The sequence below is a fragment of the Triticum dicoccoides genome, chromosome 2A (genome assembly GCF_002162155.2).
Source record: "Triticum dicoccoides isolate Atlit2015 ecotype Zavitan chromosome 2A, WEW_v2.0, whole genome shotgun sequence".
NCBI lineage: Eukaryota > Viridiplantae > Streptophyta > Magnoliopsida > Poales > Poaceae > Triticum > Triticum dicoccoides.
Window position 1 is genome coordinate 151,023,275 of NC_041382.1, and position 9,706 is coordinate 151,032,980.

The window sequence follows — 9,706 nt, forward strand, 5'->3', positions numbered from 1 at the left end:
TATGATTTAATACATTACTTATGGGATGACCCACACCTTTATAAAGAAGGAGTAGATGGTTTTATTAGATGTTGTGTACCAAAGCATGAACAGGAACAAATCCTACGGAAATGTCACTCTGAAGCCTACGGAGGGCATCATGCGGGAGATAGAACTGCACACAAGGTATTGCAATCTAGTTTTTATTGGCATACTCTTTTTAAGGATGCCCGTAAGTTTGTCCTATCTTGTGATGAATGCCAAAGAATTGGTAATATTGGTAGATGTCGGGAAATGCCTATGAATTATTCACTTGTTATTGAACCATTTGATGTTTGGGGATTTGATTATATGGGGCCTTTTCCATCCTCTGATGGGTACACACATATTTTGGTTGCTTTTGATTATGTCACTAAGTTGGTAGAAGTTATTCCAACTAGCAGTGCTGGTCATAATACCTCCATTAAAATTCTTAAAGAAGTTATCTTCCCGAGGTTTGGAGTCCCTAGATATTTAATGACTGGTGGTGGTTGACACTTTATTCATGGCGCTTTCTGTAAAATGCTTGCTAAATATGATGTCAACCATAGAATTGCACTGCATTATCACCCTCAATCTACTAGGCAAGTTGAACTTAGCAATAGAGAAATAAAGTAGATATTATAGAAAACTATCAATAGGTCTCGAAAGAATTGGTCTAAGAATCTTGATGATGCACTTTGGTCCTATAGAGCTGCTTATAAAAATCCTATGGGTATGTCTCCATACAAAATGATTATGGAAAAGCTTGTCATTTGCGTCTTGAGTTAGAACATAAAGCATATTGGGCACTTAAGGAACTCAACTATGACTTCAAACTTGTTGGTGAAAAGAGGTTATTTGATATTAGCTCACTAGATGAATGGAGAACCCAAGCCTATGAAAATGCCAAACTATTCAAAGAAAAATTTAAAAGATGGCATGAAAAAAGAATCCAAAAGCGAGAATTCAAAGTTGGTGATTATGATCTATTGTACAATTCTCATTTTAGATTTTTTGCAGGAAAACTTCTTTCCAAATGGGAAGGACCATATATCATCAAAGAAGTTTACCGCTCTGGAGCTATTAAGGTCAATAATGCCGAAGGCACTAATCTGAAGGTGGTCAATGGACAAAGAATTAAACACTATATTTCAGGTATGCCCATCAATGTTGAAACTAATATTATCCAAACCATAACACCAGAGGAACACATAAAAGAGACCTTCTAGAACACTCCAAACCCCTGAAAAGGAAGAGGTACGTGATATGGTAAGTAAACTGACTCCAAAAATTCCGCAAAAAAATTTCTGTGAGTTTTAGAATATTAGGAAAAAAAGAAACACCCGAGAAGGCAACACAGGTGCCCACTAGGCACCAGGGTGCGCCGGCCCCACCTGGCGCGCCCTGGTGGGTAGTGGGCCCTTCGAGCACCTTCCCGACTCCGTTTTCCTGTAGTATACTTGTTTCCCAAGATAAAAATTCTTTATGTATACCCCCGGGCGATTTGACCATCGTATCACGGAGAAATCCTCTGTTCTTGTTTAATGCTGTTTTTTCCAACAGATCTAGATTACCATGGCTGCACCAAGCTTCCAAGGACAAGTTCTTCGAGAAGGTCATCAACCCCTACCTAACGGAGGTGTTGAAGCACCCTCAAGCCATTGAGATGCGTGAGGGGGTGCTCCACATCCGGGATGTTCAAGGGCCCAAGAAGATGGGAAGCATGGAGGCCAGGCTCAAGGTGGTGGAGCAAGAGATTTTCAAGTGCCAAGGGATGGTGGAGCGGGGACTTAGGCCCCCTTTGTTTGGGCTACAGATTCCGGAGAATCAGCTGTGGCTTATATTGTAAGAATTAGATGTGGCTGTGGATTTTGAGAATCTGAATCTGAATGTTTGTTTACCCTGCTGTAGAAAAACCATATTGTTGTGAAATGTCCACAATGCCCAGAATCCACAATGCACAAATGGTCAGCGTAAACTTGCAAATCACAAGCTGATGACTTGATGAGAATCGATGTCGTTTGTGTCTTCTCGCTCCCTGTACGTAGTAGGCAACAACTTCAACACCAATGCCACGACGCGGTGCCCGCCACAACCACACCGTGCTATTAAGTGGAGGAAGAGAAGGTCACCAAGAGGACATCACTCGTCCGCATGGGTTCAGGGTCGACTTCCGACCCTGCTGGCTGAGCGCCGCCTCCCGGAAATACAATGATGCTAAGATCATTTGCCAGCCGGCCCGTGACCACGCCTCTACACAGGGCCTCCTCCCTCTGGCCTTAGCCCCGGTCTTTTCTCACAGCCTAGCAAGCTACGGCTCCAGCGGACAAGGCCACTCAGGCAACACAGCGGCGTATCCCGGTGTGCACCACATCGTGTGTGCGCGGCGGTGTAGACCTGACATATGAGGAGGCTGCCACGGAGCTCACAGGCACAATGGAAGGATACGAATGACGAGGCCCTCTGGGAGGCCGACATCCATGGGAGCTCATAGACGCCACGAGAGCCCAGCCGGATCATCGAACCCCTCGTGCTGGGTGAGAGAGGCGGCGACTGGGAATCTCTTAGAAGAGATGAAGGGTGAGGGTTGTGGTGGTAATTTCTTTGTAATTTAGACTAGAAATAGGGGTAAGGGCCGAAAATGAATTGTTTTATTTTGTGGGTTGGTGCAGAATCACTAGAATCATCGAAATCACCGCTTTTGGCTTCCCTTCATTGGTAGTGCATTTTTCAGAATCAATTATGAGAATCTAGACAGGAATCCGGTGTGTTTGTTTGTGGTTCTGATTTTGAAAGGCTAGAATCTGAGAATCAGAAGCTAGAGCCCAAACAAAGGCCACCTTAGTGCCAATCACTCCATCATCGCGGAATTCACCCGTGATCAGAAGGAGGATGGCCGGTCAATGCAGGACATCGTCTTCACCTTCAACAAGCAAATCATTTTTTTGCAAAGCCAAATCTATGATCTTCAAAATCAAGTTTTCGAGTATGAAGCAAGATTTAAAGGTATGAGTTTAGCTGCCAGTTGCAAGACTCAGGAATCTCGTGCATCCTCTTATGATGGTGAACCCCTGCCATGGAAGCCGGAGGACAAGCTTACCACATCATCATCACCACCATCACCAAAGAAGGAGACTTGAGCACACAGGTATGGGCACTCCCCTTGGCTTTCGCTAACCTTGGGGGAGATGCCCCGTTATCATATCACAATAACTTTTATTATCTTCGCCAGTTTTTAGTTTGATCTTTAGTTATTTCGTGCCTTAGTCTGAATAAAAGTTTAGTAAGATCTATTTTCGAGTGCTAGTTCCGTGATCTATCCATCTATGTAATCGAGTTGAGAGCTTTATAATAAAGATTAGTTTGAGTTTTTGCTTCTTTACTTTTATTGTTTCAATCAAAATAAAGGAAATAATGAAAAATATCATATGCTAATCTTATAGTAAGTAATGACATCACATAAGGAAAAGTATAGGTGGTAAAATTTATTGAAACTTGACAAACATAGCATTGGTCAATGATGCAATTCATGAAAGAATTTATAAGGGAAGAGAAGATTCACATGCAAATATACCATCTTGGACATCTTTTATGATTTTGAGCCCCCATTAAATATCTTATGCCAAATTGTTGACGTTGGACAAGGAAGACAACATAATGATTTATGTTTGTTCATATTCACATAGAAGTTATATTGCCATAGATCCTCCAACATGTGGTGCTTGCCCAATATCTTTGCTAGCCAAAAATCCACACTAAGTAGAGATACTACTTGTGCATCCAAAAACCTTAAACCCAAATCCATGTTTTGAGATTCCACCGTACCTACCTATGGACTGAGCAAGAGCCTTCTAGTAAGTTTTCATCGATGCACAAGCCAATAAAAATTGCTTCTAAATGTGTTTGCTCCTTTAGTGTAAAGGAAAATAAGCATTGTACGAACTTGTGATGGCAAAGTAATAAAAGCGACGAATTGCATAATAAAGGTTGCTATCATAAGGGTCAATATAACATGACGCTCTTTTGCATTAAGAGATTGTGCATACAAAACCAAAAAGCCCATGACAACCTCTACTTCCATCTACGAAGGGCCTATCTTTTACTTTTATGTATTTACTTTATGCAAGAGTCAAAGTGTTTTCCTCTATTCCTTTTTATTTACTCTTTTACAAGCATCATATGGTGGGGAAAGATCTTGGAACATATATCCAGTTGGATATGAGTGATTATGAGTTATTATTGTTGACATCACCCTTGAGGTGAATAAGTTGGGAGGTGAAACTATAAGCCCCTATCTTTCTATGTGTGCAGTTGAAACTTTTTGATCCATATATATGTTGTGAGTGTTAGCAATCACAGAAGACTAAATGATGGTTGATTATGTGGACTTGCCAAAAGTCTCTGATACGAGACCCTTCCCGAAAATATGATGAATTGAAATTGCAAAGTTGACTGAGAATATAGTTTGTTAGTTTTCAATAAAGTTTATGCTTTATACTTTGATGATGTGATGAATTGTTACTTGCCTATGAGAAGTTTTATGATAAAGTTTATTGTTGTTATAATAATGATCATGATGCTACTATATCCGTATTTTATTTTTATCGACACATCTGTGTCTCTCTAAACTTGTAGACATGATTCTCCATATCGGCTTTCGCTTGAGGACAAGCAAGGTCTAAGCTTGGGGGAGTTGATACGTCCATTTTGCATCATCTTTTCTTACTCTTATTTACAATGTTTTTATTCAATATAACACTTTGTGGAGTAATTCTGATGCCTTTTCTCTCATAATATGCAAGGTTTACACAAAGAGGGAGAATACCGACAGTTGGAATTCTGGACCTAAAAAAGCTACGTCAGAGATACCTATTCTCCACATCTCCAAATGACCTGAAATTTTACAAAGATTTATTTTGGAATATATAAAAAATACCGGAGAAAAAAATACTGGACGAGGCCACCTAGGTGCCCACTAGGCACCAAGGCACACCCACCCCCCAGGCGCGCCCTGGTGGGTAGTGGGCTTCTTGGCCCACCTCTGGTGCCCATTGGTACATAAGGTCTTTTCAGCCAGAAAAAATAAGGAGAGGACTTTCGGGACGGAGCTCCGCCGTCTCGAGGCGGAACATGGGCAGGAGCACCTTTTCTCTCCGGCAAAGAGATTCCGCCGGGGATACTTCCCTCCGGGAGGGGGAAATCGAAGCTATCGTCATCACCAAAAACCCTCTCACCTTGGGAGGGCCAATCTTCATCAACATCTTCAACAACACCACATCATCTCAAAACCCTAGTTCATCTCTTGTGTCCAATCTTTGTACTGGAACCTCAGATTGGTATCTGTGGGTGACTAGTAGTGTTGATTACATCTTGTAGTTGTTGCTAGATGGTTTATTTGGTGGGAGATTATATGTTCAGATCCATTATAATATTTATTACTCCTCTAATCTTGAGCATGAACATGTTGCGTGAGTAGTTACTTTTGTTCTTGAGGACACAGGAGAAGTCATGTTGCAAGTAATCATGTGAATTTGATATTCGTTCGATATTTTGATTATATGTATGTCGTGATTCCCTTAGTGGTGTTATGTGAACGTCGACTACATGACACTTCACCATCTTTAGGCCTAAGGAAATGCATTGTGGAGTAGTTATTAGATGATGGGTTGCTAGAGTGACAGAAGCTTAAACCGTAGTTTATGCGCTATTCCGTAAGGGGCTGATTTGGATCCACATGTTTAATGCTATGGTTAGATTTTATCTTAATTCTTCTTTCATAGTTGCGGATGCTTACGAGAGGGGTTAATCATAAGTGGGAGGCTTGTTCAAGTAAGAACAGCACCCAAGCACCGGTCCACCCACATATAAAATTATCAAGTGGCGAACGCAAATCAAACCAACATGATGAAAGTGACTAGATGAAACTACCGTGTACCCTCAAGAATGCTTCACTTATTATAAGAGACCGTTCTAGCCTTTCCTTTGCTACAAAAAGGATTGGGCTACCTTGCTGAACCTATTGTTACTATTGCTACTTGTTACAAATTATCTTGCTATCAAACTACCTATTACCGACAATTTCAGTGCTTGCAGAGATTACCTTGTTGAAAACCTCTTGTCATTTCCTTCTGCTCCTCGTTGGGTTTGACACTCTTACTTATCGAAAGGACTATGATTGATCCCCTATACTTGTGGGTCATCAGCACGCGCCATTGAAACCAAGGTGAACTCACTCTTACTTGAGATAGATATGGACACGAATGGAACTTGGTGGCTACCTCTCCAAAATATGCTATGTGCCATTAGGTACGAAGATGAACGCCACCAAGCAGCTAAGGGACACCCCAAAGGAGGAGGAGAAGCAACCCAAGGCCACAAGGAAGAAGGATCGACAGAAGATGAAGACTGCACCTCCCAGGCGACCCTGTGCCCCAGAGACCCCCACAAGGCTTCTGTAAACAAGATGCACCACGCCATGCGCACAGACTCGAGACCCCGTGCGCACGGGCCCTCACCATTGTAGCACCCCGTGCGCATGGGCCTCCCAGGCTTCGGCCATGGATGCCCTTCCTTGCCTCCTAAGTCGTCCGCTTCCTCCCTCTAGCTATATATTTCGGGTCTAAGACATTTGTTAGGGTTAGTAAAGTATATGCGAGGCATTGACAAAGCTTTGCTCCTTCTACCACTCCTCTTGGAGATCAAGGCCTCTTAGGAGAGGATCCCCAAGTGGATTTCAAGGCCTCCTTTTGGAGAAGACTATCATCAAGACCTCACCTCCTTAGGAGTGGGAAGAACCTTACCTTTGTGCTTGTTTCCTTGGATTGATCTTGTATTCTTGTGGACCTCAACTTTGCTATTCTAGTGGATGTGTGACTGGGTCTTTATTTGAGTGAATTTCCTCTTTGTGTTCTTGTGTTCATCCTGTTTTCCCCTCCAAGTGTGAAAAGATATTCACTTAGGGTTCCACCCTACAACATCTTGGTCCCATCATGAGCCATGGTTGATTCACATCTCGGAGTCCCTACCCATCATATTCTAGCCTAATTTTGTTGTTTGTTGTCCCAATTCGAAAATCCCTAAAAAAATAACCCCAAAAATGTTCTTGCAATATGTTGGATCTTGTGAGATTTTGTTGATTTGGTCCACGAATTTCTTGTTTGACAAGTGGATCTACCCCTTACCACCATCCCTGGCCCCATCCATCCAACCATTGATTTTGGTTGGATTTTAAATTTTGTCCACGGATCCGAAGGTGTTCTTGTGCAGTAGAGCATCCCGTGGGCACAGGCCACCGGAACCCCGTGCACACGGGCTCCACTTACCCCGTGCGCATGGCCCCTACAGAATTGTTCGGCCACAACCATTTTTGCCTCATTTTGTCATTCCACCACCACCATTCACTTTCCGCACTACTTCCCGTTGGTGTTTGAGTTTTGGAGTTGCGGTTTCACCGTGTCCTAAGGTGTTTCGGCTACTTAGGCACAGTTCGACTTTGACATCACCGCCACTCGTCACCGACTCGGACTCTACATCGACATCAACCACTACATCTTCATACTACCATAAGCAAGGATGGTAACCTCGACGACATCTTACCATCATACCTTTCCTTTACATTTGATAGCCTCGAGCCATTTTGCGTCACTTACACTACAAAAAAATTACACTTCCGTGATGATACGTGTTTGTCACAGTAGGTCACGTTTTCTATCATGCATGTACATCCATGACAATTTTATGACAGAATCAAGATAGTCATACCTATGATGTGGTAGAAGTGTTCCATGACATTACCAAAATTATCATCACCGAAGTGTCCACTTCCATGAGGATAAATCGCGCGTCATAGAAGTGCTTTCATCAAGGGTGACCGACACGTGGCATCCACCGTAACGGGACGCCGTTAAGCTATCGGGTCCGATTTTGGATCCGATAACCCGCTAACAGCCCGGACCAATGGGAAATTTCCACGTGTAAAATTCTGATTGGCCAGAGGAAACACATGTCAGCTCGTCAGTGGGTTAGATAGGCGCATATGATATGTCGACACGTGCGACGGCCCACCACTCGCCCATTTAGCTTACAAAGGCCAGCCCGTTTGACTTGGTCAAAAGATAGCGGGCTGGCCCATGAAAGGCCTGTTAACGGTCTCTTCGCAAATAGCCCATTTTACGGCCCGATAACTCACGGCCCGTCAGGGCCTACACGAAACCGGCCCAACAACGTCATGTGGGCCGTCGAATATAACACCAGCCCGTTTCACTTTCGGCCCATGTATGGCCCACGACGTCTTTTGGCCCATATGAGGCCTTCGTATCTTTAGGCCCTTTAGAGGCCCACGGTGACTCTAGCCCATAATGAACAGTAAATTTCTTTGTACCCATTAACGGCCCATGATTCACATGGGTCGTTTCCAGCCTGTGTTAGCTTTCGGCCTACTGACAGCCCATGCCTTCTTAGGCTCCTTTCCGGCCCTCTATTACTTCCGGCCCGTTACTGGCCTGTTCCCCTAATGGGCCAAATTTGGCCCGTGGCAAGAGTTGGCCCGTTTCTGGCCTGTTAACCGTTGCGCCATTTCCAGCCCATCCTATATTCTGGCCCATTAACGACCCGTTATGCCTGTGACATAATTAAGCCTTTGCTGTCCTCCGGCCTGTTAACGGCTCGTTATTGTACTAGGCCGATACCAATTACGCCCGTTTATGGCCCATGTAGACCCATTTACCCGACGGCCCGAGGCCCACCGTTTCTACGGCCGTGTTGGAGGCCCATTTAAAGACGACCCGTAGGAGGCCCATGAACCCTACGGCCCGTAGCAGGATCAAGGTTACCATGGTCCGTATATGGCCCATGGTTGTTGCGGCCACTAGCAAACCAGGGAAAATGAAAACTAGGAGATAAATAAGCCCGAAACTAACGCTAGGCTATTAAGGCGTCAAAGATCGCCACCAGTGCAAATATAGGGAACACCCTACACTATACAAAAATGGCCTGCTGTTTTCTTCTGCCGATGGCTGCATGTTAAGAACAAATTTTATATCGCAACAAAACAAATTACAACTATAAAACAAAAGTAAGGTTGGCATAAAAGTTAACAGTCTGGCAGATAAATGCATCACCAGAAGTTCAGAAGCTCAGTTCATTTGACCTGACTGTTACGTTTTCATGTTGTATTGTCCGATGGAGCACCATAAACTTTGCCTTCATTTCTCCTTGGCTCCTGAACAACATAGCAAATGTCTAATAGTATGGTTTCAAAACCATGCATATCTTGACGACATCGAACAATGTTTGTCCTTGTTTCAGAAAGGGTCTCTGTTAGGGAACGGACTTGTGTCTGGAGCGCAGATATAACATTGTTTTGAGCTTGCATATCTTGATCATGAGGCAGTTTGGACGAGATTGCCTTAACAACCAACCCAGTATTACGCAGGAACGTGCTTTTGGCACTGTTAGTGGACAGGTACTGACCCACTGCAGCAAGAGCTGACATTGCGGTTATAGTTGCCTCGCCACCTTCAGAAGGTGGTGGTTCCACCAATTTTTTCATAGCTTGCTCAAAAGTTGAGTTTTTACATTAGTAGTACCAGACCAAAAGATATTAAGGAGGCAGCAAAACCAAACAAAATAGCTTTGGTCTATATACAGAACTTATTCTGGTGGACCCATGTAAAATAGTAGTTGTATTTTACTACAACGTACATAA